Source organism: Artemia sp. Qi Xiang Cuo, chromosome 4, assembly GCF_049724085.1.
Source record: "Artemia sp. Qi Xiang Cuo chromosome 4, ASM4972408v1, whole genome shotgun sequence".
In the NCBI taxonomy this organism is placed as follows: Eukaryota; Metazoa; Arthropoda; class Branchiopoda; order Anostraca; family Artemiidae; genus Artemia; species Artemia sp. Qi Xiang Cuo.
In genome coordinates this window covers 77,024,468-77,045,172 of record NC_142797.1, presented here as the reverse complement: position 1 = coordinate 77,045,172, position 20,705 = coordinate 77,024,468, and the positions used below count along the sequence as shown (strand labels likewise).

General features: G+C 35.5%; 1 long non-coding RNA gene across 1 annotated transcript in view; it reads right to left on the bottom strand.

Annotated features, from left to right (window-relative positions):
• The window catches only part of LOC148953451 (uncharacterized), a 135,654-nt gene extending 123,250 nt beyond the window's left edge, over positions 1-12,404 (bottom strand). Inside the window, exon 1 of the long non-coding RNA XR_016141716.1 lies at positions 12,218-12,404. This is a non-coding gene — a long non-coding RNA (uncharacterized LOC148953451). The remainder of the gene's footprint in view (positions 1-12,217) is intronic.
• Positions 12,405-20,705: the final 8,301 nt, after the last annotated feature.

Here is a 20,705-nt window from a genome sequence, read left to right as displayed (position 1 = left end):
TAGATGATATAGTAAGTGCAGTTCAATGCAAGTGTTCGCATACATTTGCTCTAATGAAAGAGATTTTGTAGAACCAGAGTAACGGAAATCCGTTCATGATGAGAGCGAACAGTGAACAGTTGTACCATTTCCTGGGACCATTGTTCAATAGATTCAGCCAAATCGTCAATAATCAGCCAAGAGTTTAGCTCAATAATGCTTAAAACATACATTCCACGTATGAATTGTATCTGCACCAATCCCGTCCTGGCAATTGCTTTTATTTCATCGTAAGATTCCCACCAAAAATGTAGCAATAGTAGATTTTTTTCGGTTTTCCTACGAATCATGTATTACAATTTCTTACGACTTTACTCAAGAGTTTTGTTTTACCCGACATTGACGATCAGCATAGAAATGATGTTACTGGTGTTATAAATTGATACATGTTCCCTTCAACAGTTCACCCAGACAACTAACTGTAGACTATAGCTGACTAATGACTAAATAATTTCCCTATTACTAGTCCGTTCAAGAATAATAATGAGAAGATTAATAAAGAATCATATTTTCTTTTATTATACACATAAAAAAGTAACAACACTTAAAAAATACTACATTGAAAAAAGCACATTAAACATGAAAAAATACACTTTTTTAAATTTATTTATAATAAAAAATACAACATTTAAATAGGCACTAGAAAAAAACATTAAATAAATACACTTTTTTTTAATTATAGAAAAAATAAAACATTTATTAGAATAATGCACTTGAAATAATATCAAACACTTTCATTTACAGCATTTGTTTTGGGATCCGCCCCCCACCCCCCCGGGGGCGGCTGCTGCGGCGGCCAGGAAGCGGGGCCCGCTGCGGAGGGCCGGGAATAGCCGTGGGCCAGGAAGCGGGGGGCCCGCTGCGGCAGGGCCCGGGTCGGGGCATTAAATAGTGGAAATTGATCTACCTTGTACACACACACACACATAATGAAAATTGTTAATGATATAGAAAAAAAAAGAATTAAAAAAAACACCCATTACCCAAAAACCCTCCAACCCAATTTGTACTTTTTTTTAATTGAACTTAAGTTAATTTTTATATACCGAGTTGTTTTATGTAATCCATACATTAAACTCGGTCTCAAATTAAATAATGACCGTGTGGTAGTACCTTCACACCATCCTCAAGTACATAGACTTTGTCCGATATGGCTGACATGGCGTTTTTCTCAACTCTAACTGTGTAGTTTTTAAATTGTAAAGAGCGAATCGCCATGACTTTCGCCGTTGGCACTAAACTACGTTCCACACAGTTTCTATACACACTCATGTCGAAATTATTTTTTACAAAGTGTGTAGGTACCCCCTTGCAAACTTGTTTGATATCCTTGCTGTGAGTTTCCACACAGTATACCTTTGGACCAGGAAACACACCACTGGATATCAGATCGCTGCCCGTTTCAGATTTTAGCATTAACAATTGATTTGGGGCCTGGAGTTTCACTAGCTCTTGGTAGAGGGATCCGTCCCAATTAGTGTAGTCCATTCGTGAGCTAATGTACTCGCTATTTTCCAAATCTTTCAATAGATTTTCAGTTTTGACTTTTAACAGGAGTGAATCAGTGTCCCCGTAATACACTTGAACTTGTTTCACAATCGACCACTGTACCTTGTATACATTATAATAAAACAACAACATTAGATTCTCGAATATTTCCGTTATTGTAATCTTCTCTGCAATATTTTTAATTAAAACAATTTTTTTTTTCTAGCAGTGTAGGAGCACCATATCAGAGTCTATGATTGTGAACGATGTGAAGTTTGGATCCGCAATGATTCGAGCACAATCTTTGGGCTGGGTTACAATGTCACATCGACTTCTGTTTCGTACACTTTCGTACATTTTACCGAAAGCTGAGTTCAAAATGAGTTCATAGACTTCTTTTTCAACTTTCGTTTTCGCTTCTGAACGCTTACTGACAAAGGTGTCAATAAACGTTTTCATGTAAGGCTTTTGATCAAATTGGAGGGCTCTATGAATCTTTGTGACCTTGAAACCATTGGACACCATCCATTTCAATAGCACGTGATGAACAACGATATTCTGTTTCGGGTTGAGGTCGGCAATTAGTTTTTGTTTTGAAGGTACCCAGTGCATACTTCCATCCTCTACTAAAGGTAAATTGTAGGGGCTCAGAGAGTCCCTACCCACCGGTCTATTTATGCACGGAAAAACAAAATCTTTTACCGGGTCATGGATTTCCATGGGTATTTAACAGTCAATTTCAAAAAACCATCCCTGAGCCCCATTCTCCTCAACACTAGCAATTTCAGGGAAATTCGAAGCACATGGATTGTCAAGCCATTTATAATTGCCACACGGCAAACAGTAGTGAGACATTGCCGATGGGTAAAGAGAATTCATCTCAAAGAAAACTGTGTCCGACTTTTCCTCAGTATGCACTCCGGTCGGATCAATTTTCACGATACGATCCCCGTGAAAAAAATACCCACCCTAAAATTATGTCTCTACAAACAGATGCTGAACCATATCGGCGATCAGACCTATTTCTTCTTTGCTGATTTTAAGTATCAAGTCCATCACCAAATGGGGAGTGGAAAAATAATAACCTAAATCCATCCCAAATTCCCCATAGATTTTATCCGTATTTTTGCACACAATGTCCAGAAGAGTGAGTACGTCACTGGCCAAGTATAGTTTAGAATAATCCCACCCATTTTTACATCCACTCTTTGCCCAAACCCTCTTAGTAAATTCGTAGTTACTAGTGGTGCACTCACTCTAAGTAAGAGAATTGTAAAAAGCTTCAATGGACTGTAGTGACACTTCATCTAGCCTCGAGACAGAGTTGTAATAATCATATGGATATAATACATTACACGTTAATAAATCATACATTTCATCATCGAGGCCGCGCTGTTTGAGGAGGGGGAAGCTATCAAAATTGTCACTTTTCTGTACCTGAATCAATTGACTTAAAGATTAGGGGAAGAAGCTTAAAGAGTCTAAGAAACGGATTTTATTCAGGCACGTGTTACCCTTGTCAACTGTTTTCCACATGAATTCTAGCAACAGTAGCTTCTCCGAAGATTTGGTTATGATTTTATATGAAAAATAACCATCTATCCACGCGTCATCTACAACTCCACCCTTGGCAATGCGGGCCAACGCCGGTAGAACAAACTTTAAGTCGTAATTGGAATTGTGTATAAAAACAGGCACGAAATATTGTTGTCTAACGTTTAAATTGCATGACTGATGTGCTACCCTCCTAAAGTTACTCCCCCCGATGTAATTTCCTGCCACAAATGATCATGGTCGACCACCTTCCTCCTCCCTCCATTCCCAACACCATCATCAAATTCTCCTTTGCAAACCCAACACATTTTACGATATTTTATAGCCGTTATGTCATCTGGTGATAGGAGCATAGGATAGTTTGTATAACGAAGGTGCGAAATTGCACCGTTCGCTGTTTTGATTAGACTGACCTATGCCGAGTGCATGCAGTCTTCACCGTCACCCATCATCTCAACTACGTCCAGCACTTGCATGGTATTATTGGAATATCGTTGCGCGTGAGCGTAAGAGACCCCTATGGCTTCATATATTTTAACATGATTTGAATTTGACGGATCGCACACGTCTGCCAGTTTCGCTTCGCAATCTAAAGCGACCTTACTGCTTTGCAAGAGTGTTTTTTGGAGATTTTCAAAACGTAAGATCGCTCTATCTCCGATTACCGTCTCCACAGCCTGGTATCCATGACGTTTACAGTGTTTCATGTGATCCTTTAACTTTAAGTCAGTCCAAAATCTTGAGAGGCATGTTGGACAGTAATAATACACACCACCTCGCTTTTTACCCTCACATAGAACCCTACTAATATCCGTAATTGGATTAAAATGACCAATTGAATAGAAGTCTGTGGGTGATGTGTATAGAAGCCACACCCAATGTTCTACTGATTCAATTGAAGGAGCCCGCACTGGAAATAATACCCCCTTCTTATCGGAACGGTGACCCTCCTCAAATTCTGTTACATACTGTAACACCGTGACACCAATCTTTAAATGTCCATTAGCCCGCTTGAAAATATGTATTCCTTTTAGTGTCACGGGAAATTGACCATTTAAACAATTAAAATCTACTTTGGGGAACTTTGAACCCTCCCAACCATTAACTGCCATTTCATCCAACTTTTTCTTAGATGTATCTATTTGAAGAGGTCTGTATGTGGCAATTAAAAATGCATAATTGAAACACTGTAACCTCGTATCCAAACAGATTCGTTGTATCCCCTTAAACCTATCTAAATCTGAATGATATTTTAAAACTATAGCCCTCTCCCCATGCCCACCTCTTACAATAAAATCCTTTTTAAATCTACAAATATTAACGTTCAAACTTTCAATAAATAAAACCACCGACCCACTACCCCCTATGTTATAATTTTCCCACTTACTTTGAATACTATTAGGCTAATTTAGAAAAACCTCCCCGTAATTTGATAAATGCGGGCGAATTGCCAACATTTCTGTGTGCAAGTATTTTGAATACAGCTCTCTTGCAATTTCATTAACAAAAAACTATTTTTAGCGTTATTTAAGCTTTTAAACTGACCCCCACCCCCACACCCTCATTTGTTTCTCAAGAATCGCTTAAATCCTATTAGTATATAAATGTGTAAAGGCCGAGGGATCTGTTATTATATCCCCCGACACTAGAGAGTTAAATTTGTCACCAAATTTGGCGCTCTAGACCTTTGTGTGGTGTAAGGCAGAGTTTGAAAGAAAAAAATCTGGAAGAGGGGATACTTGTGTTGTTGCTGTATTACTACTATTACTACTACTACTACTACTACTAGTACTACTACTACTGCTATTGGCTGTATCATTAAGTGGAATGGTGGGGGGTGACATAGAATTGTCAATAGCACCACGCCCAGTCTGTTCAATTGCAATGGATGGAGATGGCATGAAGTCCCCTAGGCTAGTTAGCATGTTTTCCAAGCTGTTTGGGGATAGCTGATCAATCCAGCCAGTATTGTCCTGTGACGTAATTTCTTTATGAGGACCTGGTTCAGATGCACTACTAACACCCCCTAAATGCTCTCGCATAAATCTATCTTTCCATTCCGGGTCCTCCATCATGTCAATTTCAAACGTTAAATCGTCTAGGCTGCCCATGTCCCCAAAACAATCATTAAGAAAACCCCATTGTCACTTTTTATTGTCTAGAACCAATGTAGGTTCATCTCTGAACTCCATTGGTGGTGCTAGAATTGGTTCAGGTCCAGTAAATGTTGATGTTTCATGATCCAATGGCGGTGCTATTTCATTAATGTATAGAAAAAAAGGTTTATTTTCTATGTGAAATAAGCATTTTTTTAAAAAGATAAAAAAATTTTCATTTTTCCAGCCCACCCACAAAACTCAATTCCTCCTAGCATTTTTTAAACTAAATACTTACCCCACACCCCAGAAAGTTCAGAAAGATGTAATAGCCTTATTTATGTTGAAGCGTTTCTTAGTCGTATGTTTACCTGGATATTTAATAAGTACCATTTTTCCAAACCCCAACCCACAAAACTCAATTTCTTCTAGAATTATTTAAACTAAATAATTACCCCCGCACCAGAAAGTTAAGAAAGACACAATAGCCTTATTTATACTGAAGCATTTTTCTACTCGTATGTTTACCTGAATATTTAATAAGTACCATTTTTCACCCCGCCCACAAAACTCAATTCCTTCTAGAATTATTTAAACTAAATACTTACCCCCGTCCCAGAAAGTTCAGAAAGACTCAATAGCCCTATTTATACTGAAGCATTTCTACTCGTATGTTTACCAGGATATTTAATAAGTACCATTTTTCACCCCGCCCACAAAACTCAATTCCTCATAGCATTTTTTAAGTAAATAATCACGTATAAGATAGAGGTAAAATACCTACATTTACAAAATCAGACTGCACTTGTATGCCTGAAGGCCCTGGCAAAGCATGAAGGGGGTTCCCCTCACGATGTTGAGTAGACAAGACCGATGCATTATGAGAAAGCATCCATTCCCTCTTGAATTTTCTGCCAGGTTGCATAGTGGTCTGTGCAGAGCTGAGATTGGCATGAGAGGGTCCCGGGTGGTCCAGAAAACTTGTATTGGATGGCCGTACAGCTTGCATCGATGTGGTATCGTTCCATCTTGGTCTCTTTTTGGGGGGAGAGTAATTGTATGAATCCACTTCCTCCTTAAAAAAGAAGAAAAAAACTCTTGAATTTTCTGCCTGGTTGCATAGAGGTCTCTGCAGAGCTGACACTGGCATGAGAGGGTCCTGGGTGGTCCAGAGAACTTGTAATGGATGGCCTTGTAGCTTGCATCGATGTGGGATCGTTCCATCTTGGTCTCTTTTCGGGGGGAGAGTAATTGTATGAATCCACCTACTCCTTAAAAAAAAAGAAAAATTTAGTAAGGAAATAATAACCTCTCTTTTACAAATAAATTTCCCTCTAAAGTTTATTCTGTTGTTTGTAGCGCTTTAGAAATATTTCGGTAAAATTTCCCCCTGAAAATTTCACCTCTGGAAACCCCCTTCCTCTTGTAAAATTAATCCCCGTATAAAATCCTTCTACTCTGTCAAAACTGCAAAATTCCACATTTTTATGATAAAAGCTTGAATGATTGTACAAGAATTATTTATTTAACAGAAATCCTCGCTTTTTGAATGACCACCAAGTAAAGAAAAATCACACAGAATAAAACAACAGAGTCTCTCAAACCCCGTAAAGCTATTTTAAAAGGTACAAGAATTATTTATTTAACAGAAATCCTCGCTTTTTGAACGACCACCAAGTAAAGAAAAAATCACACGGAATAAGACAACAGAGTCTCTCAAAGCCCGTAAAGCTATTTTAAAAGGTACAAGAAATTTTTATTTAACAGAAATCCTCTTTTTTTGAATGACCAACAAGTAAAGAAAAAATCACACAGAATAAAACAACAGAGTCTCTCAAACCCCGTAAAGCTATTTTAAAAGGTACAAGAATTATTTATTTAACAGAAACCCTTGCTTTTTGAATGATCACCAAGTAAAGAAAAAATAACACAGAATAAAACAACAGAGTCTCTCAAACCCCGTAAAGCTATTTTAAAAGGTACAAGAATTATTTATTTAACAGAAATCCTCGCTTTTTGAATGATCAAATCACGAAAAAATCAAAGCAAGAAAAAAACCAAGTAAAGAAAAAATCACGCAGAGTCTGTACAAAGAATCCCCTCCTCCATTCCTCCCCCTTACTTTCCTTGCGATGAAATAGTTTGTTTTTTCACATCGTAAAACTCTCTTAATCATGGAATACAATTGAAAATAGAATATCTTTCCTCTAATTACGCTATAATGCAATTTCTCTCTTTGTCAAAATCCGTGTTGCTATTCCATAAAACATGTGCCATTAATCAATGCGATAAGAGGAGCGTGTGAAACATGGTCCCAAAACTGACCCCTTCCTTGTAAACACAGAAGCTTCTATTTAAACAGATAAGGAAAACGCATTTTAATTAGAATGAATGAGGAAACTGACATATTTGAAGGAAATAACTAAAACTACAGAGCAGTGGGGGAGTTTTTATTTACATAATAGAAAAAAGAGCGTACTTTGTGTTTTCTAGCAAGTATACTCATCATATTCTAGGATTTGTATTGTTGGAAGGGAGGAGGGCTATGCCCCTGAATTTACTGGTAAAATGATTTTATTTGGAAATAAATTAAGAAATTTAGTAAACTGTACTCACATTGAAAATTGAAGTATCCATTCCCTTAAAGTTAATAATATTCAATGTACTACCTATGACACGTTAAATCATAATTAAAATTAAATCGTAAGGTATGGTCATTATATACAAAATCTCAAGGACGAATAAAAAACCAGTCCTTTTATTTTTAACCAATCACCACTCGAGTTATCGTATATTGAGCAAGCACCAATGTCTCTGATTGGTTCTTAAAAAATGGATGTTGGCTCGAAAAACAGTCCGGTTGAGTTATGTAATTTCGACTATGCTCCCAAAACATGTTGGACTACTTTATACCATGCCAGCTTTAAAAAAAAAATGTGCACGTGAACTTGAACTGCAATTCATTGTCCAATCGACAACAATGTCCACGTGAACTTACGACGCACATTCCTTGTGCAATAGAACCCTGACTATTGTTTCATAACATGCATTATAGCGTGCCAGCTTTTTAAAATGTCTATGTCTGAATATAGTGTCAAAGGCGTGGGTTTTCCATGTATTTTTTCATGTAGGTTTTCAATCAATAGCATTTCCATGTATTTTTTAATGTGTAATTAGAAGTACTAGATAGGTTACTACTTATGTTTTGGGAATTGATGGGTGTAGAGGAGGGGAGGGGGACTTATTGCGCTCCAATCACTTTTGACTATCAAAAAAGGTTCTTTTAATTTCCAATCGAATGAGCATTTCTTGAAGTTTCTACGACAACAAATGGCGATCTCAAAATCTCTTTTAGATGCATTTCAGGAAAATACGAGGTGTGTGTGTGTGCGTTTGGGGGGGGGGGTACCCGCCTTCCGATCACTTTGAATTTTAAAAAGGGTATTAGAGAAATTTGAGTACCAATTAGCCCCCTCCAAAGTTTAAAGTACCAAAATTAGCCCCCTCCCTTATATGCTACAAGGGCATAACTTACAACCCTTGCCCTGGGGACTGTGGGGAGGCGGGGTGTAATCCTCAAAGACATACTTTCCGGACCTTTCAACCACACTGAACAGTATGGCTATCTCAAAATTTTTATTCGATGTGTTTGAGGAAATGGTGGGCGTGGAAGGGGGGTTAGTTACTTTCCAATCACTTTTGACTATTAAAAGAGGCACAAGCCAATTTCCAATCGGATGAGCCTTTTTCTAAGTTTTTACTACAATAAATGGCCATCTCAAAATTTTTAGCAGATAAATTTCAGGAAAATACGAGGTCTGGGGGGAGGTATCCACTCTCTGATGACTCTTAATCTTAAAAGAGGCACTAAAACCTCTAATTACCAATCCAATGAGCTCCCTCAGAAGTTTATACAATCAGTTTTTCTATGTAAACCTTATATACCCCCAGAGCATAACTTACAACCCTTGTTCTGAGGGATGTGGGGGGGGGGTGTCAACCTAAAAGACATCATTTCCGGAAATTTCAACTACGTTGAACAAAATGCTTATCTCCAAATTTTGATTGGATGAGTTTGAAGGAATGGTGGGCGTGGGAGGAGGCTGAGTTGCCCTCCAATCCCTTTCGACTATTTAAAAGGGCACTAGCTGTTTTCCAATTGAATGAGCCAATTGCTTTGAACGGGTAACATTAAATTAAATGGAATCAGCATAAAAAGAAAATCTTATAACCTGTCTAATGTTATCAAAATTCTTCAGTTTAGAGTTTCGGTTATTATTTTTCAGAGTCGCTCTTACTCACAGCTGGTTAACACAATTTTTTTTTTTTTTTTTTTTTTTTACAAACAGTATTTTTTTAGTTTTTTTTTTTGTATTAATCGGCAGCACCTGTTTTATTTATACTCTTGATAAGAAATTAGAATGAAAAGAAACTATTAAATAACAAGTTTTTTTTCAAATCAAAGTAGGGACAACATTAAAACCTGAAACAATGGGTGGATATCCTTTTTAATAGGGTGTTAAAATAATCCCAATTTTAATGCTATTTAAACTAATTCATGAATTTCTAGCATAGAAGCAATGTTTTCAATTTTTACTACTTTTTCTTATTCAACGCTAACAGAACTAGTTTATAAGGTCATAAAGACTGTAAAAGAAAAAAAAAATGCTATTCTTTCATGACTGCGAAAGGATATTTGGGATGGACCAGATTGAAAATCGGAGGCTTTTCAACTTCCATACTTTAAACTAATCGATGACCAGTAGAAAAAGTTTAATAGTCTCATCCTAAATGAGGGTTTATTTTCTCTGAAAACAAAAGCTTTTCCCAGAATTTTGCTTATGGCAAAATTTTGGCTAAGGATACCACATTGTGCTGAACGAAAACCAGAAATGTGCTTGAAGAATAGCTAAAACTGAATAAAAAATCTGCCTGGCGATTCTATATTTAAAGAAACGGCTGGATGAGAGAGTTTTCTCCTATATATGAGATACCGGCCAAGATTCAACAAAATTTGGGATACGTGTTTTAGAGGTTTAAAGATTAAGCTACAAAAAAACGGGACATTCAGGGACGGGGAGCTGGCATAAGTGCACTGAATAGCATAAAAGTATTGAAGAGAGTTTTACTGCATAGTTGTATTTAAGTCAAAATTACTAGCTAAGTACATTAAATTTGGACTCAGGTGCAAGCCAACCTTCTACCACTAGCAACAAATTTGAGAGATTTTAATTTTCCAAATAGACCACGAGTCTTTCCACTATACGGTATTTTGGGGGATCTGTCGGGACGTCTTCTTTCTTGGTGTAATAAATTTATGAATTACAAGGGAGATTTGTTTAGTATTGGTAAAGATGAACTGCTATTGGTATTCTTAAAATCAAGCACACCTAGACACATGATGACGCTAGGTAATTTTATTTTAGAAGCTTCAAAGGTTCATAGCTAATTGAATCTGTTTTTATTCCCCTAGTATATTGGTTTATTGACTTTAAAATACACATTTAATGATGTTTATTTGACTTTTCATTTGCTTGAAATAATAAAATTTTGATTTTAAATTTATTAACTGGCACTCAGAAAATATGACACTTTCATGTATAAACTGAGTTTTTACTTATTGGACCCTAACATGCTTGCAGGGTACCACTAACTATATTTTAGTACAAAAAACGGGTGATTGAGGAAATTTTCTAATCCCCCTATATTGGAAAGTTACTTTTTTTTTAATCTTCATCTCTATTTAAAAAAAGACCTTTTTTTTATTTAGTATTAAACTATAAGCTATAGACTTGACCTTGGTAATAAAATGTAGAATTCAGGTCATAATTCTGATTCAACTTAAATATCATCTGAAGGATGTTGAATTCCTTTTACTTTCTCGTCCCATTTCGTCCTATCTTATAATGTAGAAAATACTCGAACTTGACTGAGCTGGTTATAACGTGGCAAACGACCCAAGCAGGTTGAAATTCGTGTAATTGCTGTGAAAATGAAGATTCTTCCCCTATAGTGACCCAATTCACTTGAATTTAAAATCTTTAGTCTGTTCTTTACTTCTCATTGACGGACAAGTTTTACTTTATTTCGCTGTGGTGGTTAAATTAAATAATGAACTTTAAATTCATATTTAGAAACAGTATTATTTGGAATTTGTTCGTTTTGATTTTGCTGAGCCATCAGGGTATGTTGTGTTTTTTGCGTTCTCTTAAATAGCGTAACCCGAAAAAGAATCTTTGGTGATTGGTGAAATTGGTAAAATAGTGATTGGGGTGTACTTTTTGTGAAATACTGATGTTTTTTTGAAAAAACAGAATGCAAAATATTAAGAGATGAGAAATTGATTCCTTATTGTGCTAATTCTATCATGTTCACTCATAGATTATTATTTTGGCAGTTTTTTTTAAGACGCTACATCAGGACATTATTTTATGGTTACTTATTTTTAAGTAATTCTTGCATATATTTCTAGAAATAATGAAAAATATAGAGCAATAGACGTTAATGAGATTATTAAAATAGGTTTTAACTGTGATATTTAAATTCAAGCTCTTTGAAAGAAATTTCTTTTATAAGGAGAATTGCATAAAAATCAAGCAAACTCTGACAAACATAATAATCATTTCTAAAATATGCTTGGACTAGAAGCTTGACTTTTCCAAATAGTGTTGGGGTATATACGTGGAGGTTAATCATTACAGAACTTCAAAATTTGGTTGGAGGACTGTATTAGTGTCTAGTTATAACAATTTTTATTCATAAACTTTGTTCCCTAGCTTAGAACCAACGCAGAGAATATTACTAAATTGTAATTTTTATTTACATGCTCTCGATAGGATGTTAGAATGGACAAAAAGGTTAAAAACAAATATTAATTTCAAGTAAAATTAAGAATCAACGTTAAAACCTTAAACAATAGGTAATTATCCTTTATAGTATGGTCTTGACGTACTCCTTAGTTCCTGACCACTTTTTATGTTATAATTTAATTTGATTCACGAATCTCTAGTATAAAAACCATTTTACTAAACTTGACTTACTTGGATTAAGGCTCCTGCCTGCTGCTGTAGAGACCGTGGTAAATTTCTTCCTCCAGCTTGACCGATATCCTGCTCTGTGGGGGGCCTCGTCAAAAGCAATGTTGGCCATGTTGAAAACCTTCTGAATGCTGTTATTCCACGTCAAGGAAAATCGATTGGTTGTTCAAGTTCTTAAAAACTTTTTTAAGAACTTAAAATTTTTCATACTTAAAACAAATGCAAGGCCTGTAGATAAAAAATCTTGCCCTAAAAGGGAACTTAGGCTTATTTCATTGAGAAGACAAAGATGCCTGCAGATGTTGAAGTTTTGCCTCAGGATGTCACATTGTTTTAAACACAGGGTAACCAGGACTACGCTTAAAGAATTCCTAAGACTGACTAAGAAGTCTTTGCGGTCATTCTATATATATATATATATATATATATATATATATATATATATATATATATATATATATATATATATATATATATATATATATATATATATATATATATATATATATATATATATATATATATATATATATATATATATATATATATATATATATATATACACACACATATATATATATATATATATATATATATATATATATATATATATATATATATATATATATATATTTATAATTTAATTGGATAGCCAAACATAAATGATGAAGACAAGGTATACTACTATAAATTTCAAAACCACAAAAAATACCATTCCCGGTTTTGCAGGGTTCCCTTCCCCATAAGGCACCCCTTTCACCGTGGAAATACATTAATAGTACACAAATAATTTTCTTAAAACCTTGTTCTCAATCAACTATACATCATCCACCCTCCTCCCCACCCTCCCTTAACCCCATAACAAACCTAGGAAGAATAGAAACCTGTGCCCTTAAATATCTTTAGGCACGCCATTCTAATCCTTTAATAAACTACCAAAAATAAAACGCAAATAAACTACCAAATTCTTTTTAATACCCTTTTGGCTACTCAAAATTCATAAATAACCATTAAAATATATTTTAAATTATTTTATCTTAATACTAACATCATTTCCTCAAGTTTTTTTTAAAGTTACAATTTAAAACTATTTATACTTTTTAATATTTAAATCAAAATTTTCAAATTTAAAACTCAATTTTGCTCATCCATTCCACATCTACTCTCTCCCTCTATGCTCGACTCCGTCTCAAGTCATCCACTTAACTTTCGAGCCAAACATTCGCAAAGGAATTTTGACTTGCTTTTGACGTTTCCGCATTTTCCACACATGCATGCTAACACTTGTCACTGACAAACACAGCATATAGTTCCTTCGTTCATCTTTAACACAAAAGGACAGTTTTAGAGCTTTCTTCTTTTCTTCTACAGACATTGTTTTTATTACATCACTTTCTAATATTTCCAATAATCTTTGGGGTCACCCACCGTTCGAGGGGCATTGAATTATTTCGTGCATCAGTCCGTCAAGCACTTCGTCTCCACACATTGAACAAATAGGCGTTTGGGTTTTCAATATGCGACTAACTTTGTCACTAAAGGATAACAATCCATGAATCATGCAGTACGTAAACTCTTTCTGTTCATATCTAAACGGCAATTCACTTAGATTTTAAAAAGATAACTGAAAATCAATGAACGGCTTCGCCCTATAATTCGATTCTTTCTCACTTCTAAAAACATCCTGCGATACCTTATCTAGTTCATCCTTTCCCAAGTAACATTTCAGTGCTCCCAATTCCCTTGCTTTCTTCAGAGGGCTGACAATCCACCGCAGAGGGGTCGGAATTTTTTTGCTTAGTTTTTTCACCTTCTCTTCTGCGTCCTCATTCACTATTAGGGAGAAACCACCGCCTCATAATTGTATTTGATGGCTCCTCTTTAACCACAAGCTCTCAAATGTTTCTGAAGAAGAGCGTCTTGTATATTAACCTGAAATCTGCCACCTTAGTTCCGTCCAATTCCACAGGAAGGTATAGCATTTTCATCTGTAACTTTTCAAGTTTCCCCGTCTAAACAAATCTCCAGATTGCTCTTTCAATTTGTTTGGCAAGGTTTTCAGGTAATGCGAAAACAAGGGCAATGTGAAATAGTAGCGTGAGGCAACATGTATTGACATACAGAACTCTTTCGAATATCGTTTTGAAAAGCTTTTTTCTCGGTTGAATCAATATCCAGACTATTATATTTACTGTTTCCTCTCAAATTTTTCTTGTGTTCAGCACTTTTTCAAAAGTCAGTCCCAATACTTTTCCACAAACGGGAGCCAACAGTTTCTTGCTTTTCGTCATAATTTGCAGATTTGTTCAAGGGTAGTACACTGCTCTTTTGTCTGTGTGTTTTTATGTGAAAACCTTCCTCGTACCAATGCAAGACACAGTTTTCACCTCTTTTTCACTTCCTGTCCTAAAATTTCCGTCATCTAAGAAAGCAGCTCTTTTCAGAAAAACCTTTTCAGAAACTTGAACACCGCACATTCTTTCTTCTACATTCCGAAAGATTGGGCCGAGATATAATTCAAATAGCGTTCCAGAACAAGGGTCCCCTTGCAGCAAACCTTTTTCTGGGTTTATTATTGTCGTCAGTATTCCATTCCCTTTCATAACCACTTTCGGTGCAGAATATATTCTTTCCAATTTATCTATGACTTCCTTTCTGAAATTCATCTTTAGTCGCATTAATAACCACAAAATCTCTCGTATTACAGAATCATACGCCTTCACTATGTTAGCGCCAACTAGGGCTAATAGGTTCCAACCTAACACTGTTTCCAGCGTTTTTTTTTTCATCTCACCGAAGGCAAAGGTCTCTGAGAACTGTCTGAACATGTTGGGCTTTCTTGCTTTTTATTCCTCCGCACTGGCAATCTCCCACTATTTTCGCTGCACTTTTTTCCAGTCTTTTAGTCCATGCTTTAGTACATATTTTATAGTCGCAGTTTGTTAAGGATATTGGTCGCCGGTTTCGGAGGTCTTCTCTAGGCCTGCCCTTGTGTAACAGTGATATAACTGACAGTTCACTTTCAGGGTATTCTCTTGACCCAAATTCATTTAGCACTTTTATTAAAATTTCCCGATTTCGCTCCACGTTAACATATAAAAATCAGAGCTTAGCCCGTCCATTCCTGCCGATACTCCATATTTTAACCCGGATATCACTGTTTCTACTTCATGTCTCGTAATTTCTTCCTCTATTTGTGCATTTTCTTCTTCTGTAGCCTGGTATCTGGACTGGAATTCACTGAAACAGTTCTCCGTTGGGTTTCCTACTGGAGGTTTTTTATACAACACTTTGTAAAAGGTGTAAAAGGAGGTGGTTTATTTTAATATTCTCGTTTTGATTCAAGGTTATTCCATCGTTTTCGGGGTAATCGTACCCGAAAAACGATGATGCGTTTTTACACTTTTTTTCCAGAGATAATCGTATCAAATAAATTGCCCCAGAAAAAAAGAAGAAGTATCCTTGTATCTTTCAAATAGGAAAAATTTAGATTTCTTTTAATGTCACGATAAAAATTGTGTCACAGAAAAGTAGTGTTTTCTGCTATTTTGTGAAACAAAACAACAATTTGGCCCCAAAGAAGTTTAAAAGCACTGGATAAAAAATCTTGATAAAGCCAAGCGATTTAAGACTATCATAGTATTGAGCCTTTGAGCTTTGAAACTGTAATACCTCAAGATGGTGCATTCTTTCCTCAAAATTTTCCCATTACAAACAAAAGGTTTGACAAAATTACGTATAGTAATGTATAACTGTGCGTCAGCAACTACAGAGGAAGTTTCCAAGGGTTTTTCTAATGCCTCATAAAGGACATCTTATGTACAAACTTTACAATTCTTCATGAGCTTTGATATATATATATATATATATATATATATATATATATATATATATATATATATATATATATATATATATATATATATATATATATATATATATATATATATATATATATATATATATATATATATATATATGATTGCTGCTGGGTTATGGCTCCCATCTTACATCGGTAGGTTTTTTTCTGTGTAACATAAAATATTATATTCATATACTTAACGGCACGAGATATGGCGGGATTGGGGAAGAAACCTTAAGTAACGGCAGAAAAATACGAAGAAAGTGGAGGGGAGCTTTGCCACGGTTACAATTGCTACGAGGAAGTTTGTTTTTACTCAAGTTTATATGAAATATTTATTATTTTCATATTTAAATCCATTTTCCAATGTTCTTTTTTTGTTTTTTTAGTGTATTACCTAGCCCCAGCATCCCCTTCTCATGTCCTTGCGGAACATCCCTATTTTTATAAAGATTTTCTGAAACAGCCCACCCTGAAAACAATGAAAATGACGACCCTACAATTGATGGCTGAAACTTTAGACATCTCCTCCCCTCATATGGGGGTTGGGTGCACCTCTTAAGGAATTATTATTCTTTAAGCATTGGTATATCATAGGCAGCGCAATAGCACTGACTAGGTAAAGAGCAAAGTGGGTACAATGTATTATTTTTTTTGTAACCAAGGCGCTTCGTATAAAAGCAGTTGTCGTAGAAACTTCGAAAAGAGGTTATTCAATAGAAAATTAAAAGTTCAAGTGCTCTTTTGTGAGTCACAAGGGATTGGAGGGCAACCAGTGACCCCCACACCTATCATTTCCCCAAATGCACTCAATAAGAATTTTTAGTTTTTTTTTTCAGAAGAGTTGACAGGTCAGGTAATTATTTCTTGGGGGATGTCAACCCCCCAGCCCTCATACAAAGACTTTAAGTTAAGCTAGTTGCCCATTAATAAGATGCAAAGTTTTTTTTATGGAAGGGGGATCAGTATAAATTTCGGAGGGTCACATATGATGGAAAATCGAAGTCCGAATACCCTTTTTAAAAGTCACAAGTAATTGGAGGGCAACTTTCCCCCACGCCGTATTCTCGTGAAATGCATCAGATCAGAATTTTTAGATAGTTATTTTGTTCAAGATGGTCAAAAGATCATATAACAAGGCCTCCGGGGTTGATATAGTCCCCCAGGGCTTGGTGTTAGAGTGTTAGAAACTATGCCCTGGGGGAATATAAGGTTCTTATGGAAGGGGTTGGCGTATACACTTTAGAGGAAGCTCATTTTATTGGAAATCGGAAGTTCTAGTTCCTTATTTAAGAATGAAAAGTGACCGGAGGGAAACTAACCCCCCCCCGTATTGTTCGTATGAACTTTGGAGGAAGTTCATTCGATTGGAAATCGAAAGTTTTAGTTTGTTTTTTAAGTGCTCTTTTTAACAGTCAAAAGTGATCGGAGGGAAATTATCCCCCCATCTCCCACACCAATCAATAATAGAAACACATCCAGTCAAAATTTGGAGATAACAGTTTTGCTTAGCATAGTTGAAAAGTCTGATAACTATGTCTTTTAGGCTATCCACCCCACAACTCTCAGGGCAAGGGCTGTAATTTATCCAATTCACCCTTCATTTTCATACAGTATTTACTAATAAGAAAGGTCAGCAGGTTAGACCTATACTGTCCAAAAGGAGGAAGGGCAATTAGGTCAATCTTTCATAGAATATTTAGAATCGAAAGTTTTAGTTCGTTTTTTAAGTGCCCTTTTTAACAGTCAAAAGTGATTGGAGGGCAACCATCCCCCCATCTCTTACACCAATCGATCCCAGAAACACATCCAATCAACATTTTTAAATAACAGTTTTGTTCAGCATAGTTGAAGAGTCCGGTAACTAAATCCCTTAGGCTTTCGACCCCACAGCTGTCAGGGCAAGGGCTGTAATTTATCGCCCCTCTTTTACATACAGTATTTACTAGTGAGAAAGGTCGGCAGGTTAGACCTTTAGTGTCTAAAAGGAGGAAGAGCCGTCAGGTCAATATTTCATAGAATATTCAGAGGAGTGTTGAACTAAGTCAAAACACGTTATGTACATATGAGATGTCTAAAGGGTGTAACCCAGAAATGATTGAGTTTAGTAGTGAGTGCTATTTCAGTTGAGGGTATTGAATTGAAAATATGAGGAAATGTTGAGAGGAAATTTGACCTAAGTCAAAAGCTGCTATGTGCATACATATTGTCAAAAGGGCGTATCAGCGATATCGTTGGAACGGCTTATCGTATCGAAACCTCTAGGGAATAATGATGGGATTTTCAACTGGCCAAAAGGCAACATGTGCAAACTACTACTGCTATTAATTTTGCTGCTACTACTGATACTACTACTACTAATATAACACCACTGCTTCTACTACTGCCCTTACTTTTACCACTATTACTATGATACTAGTAATATTACGACTAAGGGTCTGAAGACGGAAATTTGCAAGAAATTGGAGGTGAAATTTGAATTAAGTCAATAGACACTATGTATATAAACACTATTTAAAATAAAAAATCCGATAGGGAATGGCTAACCAGACTTTTCTTTCATATAAAACTTTTTTAAACGCTAATCGCTTAAAAAAGCTTAACATAAAATGAAAATTTGAATTACCATTCAATATTGGATTGTCTATTCAATTGCTCTTTCGTCATCACTTAGAAAGGGTCTTCTTTTAAGTTTAATGTGTGTTTTAAAGTTTGTCTTTTTATATTGTCCTGTGAACTCTTATCTGTATTTTGTATTATTTTATTTTCCCTTGAAGAGGTCGAGCGGAGGTCTCGACAGAAATATTTCCATAGTTTTCTTATATTTTTCACTGGCTGTTATTACCCTCGTTTTACCAGAAATACTTTTGGCATAACATTATAATATTTTGGTGGGATTCGGAGGGGGAGGGTTAAGAAGTATCCGCCTTATACTTAGACTTGTTTCTGTTCCTTTTGGGTTTAAATGTTATTCTTTACTTTCGCTAGAAAAAACACGATTTTTCATTTAATTTAGAATTTAATTAGAATTGAATAGTTTCTTGTTGGGTATTTGAGTGAACGTCTCCAAGACCATTCCTTCTTTATTATTATATTCCGCTTCAATATTTATTATCCCTATATTCTTGTTCTTGAGATATCCAGCAAAAGGAGCTACCGCATCTCAACGAAATTTGGATGGAAGTATGAGTACTTTATGTACTAGGAGTCCAAAAAACATTCTCTTGCTACATGGACTTACAAAAAATCAATCCAGGACTCTTATTCTTACTTTCAACCAAATCAGAGAAATCTTTTCTTGCATTCTTGTGATCACAAGGTTAGCCAGAACGATTTTCAGTTCTCAACCGAATTCAGTCAACAGCAAGATTTAGTGTCCTGTTTTTTTTTTGTGTACGTGAGTCTGCACCCATCTTAACAATTGAGAGTTTAATTCCTAAATTCTTGTCAAGTTTCATCTGCCTCAACAATTTGTCAAACAGTGATCAAACCTGGTAAGAATATCTGAACCAAACATGGTGGGAAGTAGGAGTCCCCATGTACATGCAATAATTTTAGGGGAACCTATTTGTGAAGGTAAAGAGAGGTCGTCTTCATATTTCAACCAAACTTACACAGAAGTAGAAGTAAGTGTTCCAGGTACTTTGAAGCCCGGCTGAGTGGTCCCTAATTTTTTTTTGAAAAATCGGCTAGACCTCAAGTGAATTTGTTCAGAAAGACCTAATTATGTTTTTTTGGATTCCATGTTAATATTTAAAATTAGGAAGGGATTCCTAAAATATTGGCATAAAAAAACCTGTCAGAATAATTGATTGAATCTAAAGAAAAAAAAATTGGAAGATCCCAACCAGACTTGATGGAAAGTAAAAGTAGATATGCTAGTTCTTTTTTTTCAGCGTCTAGCAAATCCAACTTATACAACGAAGGAGGTTTCAGAGCTTATACCATAAGTATATTTAGAGCTTATACCATAATTATATCTATACATTAGAATAGATGTAAGATTTATTAAAACTTGTTGAAAAGAGTTGTTTTGGAGGGAAAAGGGAGGGATTCTTTGGATACAGATCTTAAATTATTACCATCAGAACATCCAGCTGAAACGATTATTAAATCTTATCAATTATTAATTATTAAAAACAAGTATTTTCGTAATACAGTAATGAGTGACATTAAAACCTACAGTGGTTATAAATTTTTCTGTATGTTAGGGGGCTGCCTCCTCCTTAATCTTCCGCTGGTTACACTAAAGATATTTCTTTGCTTAAAGCGTATAGAAGTGCAGTAAATATTGAAAGCCAAGTGGTTAATTTCAAGTGGGTATTTCTAAACTTAGTACCGATTGCACTTTAAAGTATTTGAACTGAAAACTTCGTTGTTAAAAGCAAATGCACATTAACACGATCTTCCATTCTTGAAAAATTGTGACAATACTTTTAATCTCTTTCCAATGGCCCTTTTACTTGTAGAATCGCTGTTAAAGCTCAGGAATAAAAAGCAAAACTTAGAATACGAATGATAGCTAAGAGTGAGGAGTTGAGAAGAGGGCAGCTGCCCTAATATACGGAATGATAACTATTCTTCTTAAGTTTAAATTTAATTTAATAAATTAACTAATCACATTACTAA